Below are 3,020 nucleotides of genomic sequence, written 5' to 3'. Positions count from 1 at the left end.
TAGATAGATAGAGTGAAAGAATCATTTGTGTAACTAACGCTGGTCCAAATGCAAAACATGAACAATACACAGAATTAGGAAATAATGTGAAGAAATTAATTCCTTAGAAGCATACTTAACAATGCGATCTCAAAGTCTCGGGATAAAGCAAGTCATGTTCTCACACAGAGACCTAAATCACCTCATTAATGCCCAATACTAAATTCCTGACTGTCCCTAAGAACAGGGCATGTTGTCTATTGATAAGTTACTCTAAAATTTCCTAACTAGGAATATGAATTTAAATGTCACTTACATGGTAGTACAAATGTCTATCTCTTTTAAATACAGACAAACACTAGCTGGTCTTCTTATTACAGAAGAATAAATTAGACCCCCTTCTCCCATCTTATTAAAACACCTAGTCAATATAGATTAAAGACTAATATATAATACCCCAATGTTTGGAAATACTACAACAAAGCATAAGGTTTTAACAGGACAGTGGTGTCTTTGGATAAAATCTGAAATGCTCATAATACAAAATTAAGTAAGATTATGTCAAAGAGAGGAGCTTCTGAGTACCCACGGGAATAATTAATCGAATTGAATCTTGTGTGTAAAATAGGAGAAAATATTTACAAGCAATTGTACAAGAAATTATACTTGAATATGCAAAAAACTCAAAGAACTCAGGAATAAAATAATAATGATAAATAATTAAATCATTAAAAGAAACAAGCAATGGCCTTAGTAAACACATCCCAAAATATACAATACTTGACACATATATGGAAAAACAGTCCATATCACTAATTGTGAGAGCAATCAAAACTAAACTTAGATTCTACTTACATTTTTCCCTAGATGGTATTTTTTCAAACTTCCTACCCATAAAACAAGCAGATATACAACTAAGATTGCATTACCATTTGATGTTTTTTCTAAGGTCCAAAATGTTTCATGGTAGGAGAGATAGGTTCTGTTCTGATTCCAAAACTTAAATCTATTTCTCTCATATTTTCCTGTTTCTTAGTTTGCATTTTTGTACTTTTTTTCTTCTTTGTTGGAAAAAAAAATCTCACTTGGATAGCGGAGTCTCTCTGTTGCACACAAACAAATCTGATTAAGTTGGTTATAATCATGTGTTATTTTTTTTCCTAAATATTCCTCAAATCCTCACTACAAATGCTCCAGAGAAAAATGCCATCACTATTTATTTGATTAAAAAATTCACAAGTCTACGATTGTATTCTAATAGATTGGCATAGTCTAGCTCCATGTAAAATATAGATCCCCCATTTCGATACATTCCAGTGTAGAAAGTGCTTTGAATATTTATTGCTTTTTTCTGTGACCAACCCAAAGATTGCGCTTCTCTCCTTTTTGCTCAGATCCCCATTTCTTGCACACACATATTCACATGTACACACACATGCTCACGTGGGCACACCTAGAAATGTTTTTGATGGTGATACATTTTTGCAGATTTAGAGTTGTTTCATTCTTCATTTGTGAAATGCTAAACTCAAGATCAAATAATGTAGCACCACTTACCATAACTTTTATTTGTATATATTGTGTTTAAGATGATTATGAGAAATTGTACACATTCTGGATTCTCACCTGCAACATTGGTAGGTGAATCTGTGAAATCTGCTATTTTCTACTGTTTCTGGTTATGCAAACGCATTCTGAGATTCTGTACTGAGAGATCTTTTGAGAAAACATTATTAACAAATTGTCATTACTCGTTTTCTCTTAATCCCTATGTTTCATGATCAGAAGAACACATTTGGTGACCATAGGACTTTAGATTGATATAAGAATAGATCCAATACCATGCAAGATAGACATTAATATTGCAAAGGTTATTCAAATAAAAAATAATTTTAGACATAAAAGTTGTCTCATTTGTTCATACATTTTGAAGAAAAGTAAAGAATATTTGAGAATCCTTTCATTTTCCATGTTTTATGTTTTGCCTTTATCAGTTGCCTTTCATAGTCCAGGAGTTATGAATAATTTATCTAGCAGCTATATTAACCACTCTGCTGTTTTAATGCACAGAATTGGCAAACTTCTTATATAAACACCCAGATAGTATTGGCTTTGTGGCCCATGAAATCTCTTTTGCAACTCCTCAACTCTGTGGTTGTAGCATGAGAACAGCCACTGACAATATATAGAAAAATGGGCAAGTTTGTATTTCATTAAAAGTTTATGTAGAAATGATGTCAGTTGCCTAAACTTAGTCCACAAGTCACAGTTTTCCAATCGTTACTCAGACAGGAGACTGAACCTGATAACCTTGTCAATTTTAACAGTCATTAGGCAGATACGGTAATGTCTACTGCCTAATCTCAAAGAGTAGGGTGCCAGGGGAAAGATCGGGATGATTAAAATCATGGAACCTAACACAGGCACTTAGGAAGTTCTTAATAATACTCTGCAGAAGTTTAGAAGAAGTAATTCAAGAAACTGTTCAGAAATGACACATGTATTTGTCTAAAAGAAGACAATAATTGAAGGTCTTTTTTCAGGCTTCATATAAAGAGAAAACCTGCTTTTTACATGTATTTCTGAGCTGGGAATGTAGCTTAATGGTAGAGTGCTTGCCGTGCATACATGAAGCTCTTAGTTCGATTCCTCAGTTCACATAAATAGAAAAGGCCAGAAGTGGTGCTTTGGCTCAAGTGGTACAGTGCTAGCCTTGAGCAAAAAGAAACTCAGGGACAGTGCCCAGGTCCTGAGTTCAGTCCCTAGGACTTGCAAAAATTAAAAAAAATGTGTGTGTGTGTGTGTGTGTGTGTGTGTGTGTGTGTCTTTATTAGCTATGACTTAAACAATGTGCTTGGAAGAGGGGAAGTAGATGAGGAAAGGAAAGAATAGAGAAGGAAAGAGGTGAAATAAAAGTGTATTATGATTTTAGTAACTAGTGTGAAGTGAATACATACTGTATTCTATTCCAAGTATTAGTTATGAATGTATAATAATAAGTGTATGTATATTATATATAAAAACAATGTTATTTATATAAA

The sequence above is a fragment of the Dipodomys spectabilis genome, unplaced genomic scaffold (genome assembly GCF_019054845.1).
Source record: "Dipodomys spectabilis isolate Male_0828 unplaced genomic scaffold, ASM1905484v1 ptg000440l, whole genome shotgun sequence".
Classification (NCBI taxonomy): domain Eukaryota; kingdom Metazoa; phylum Chordata; class Mammalia; order Rodentia; family Heteromyidae; genus Dipodomys; species Dipodomys spectabilis.
The sequence above is the reverse complement of the archived record's forward strand: the minus strand, read 5'-3'. Positions refer to the sequence as shown.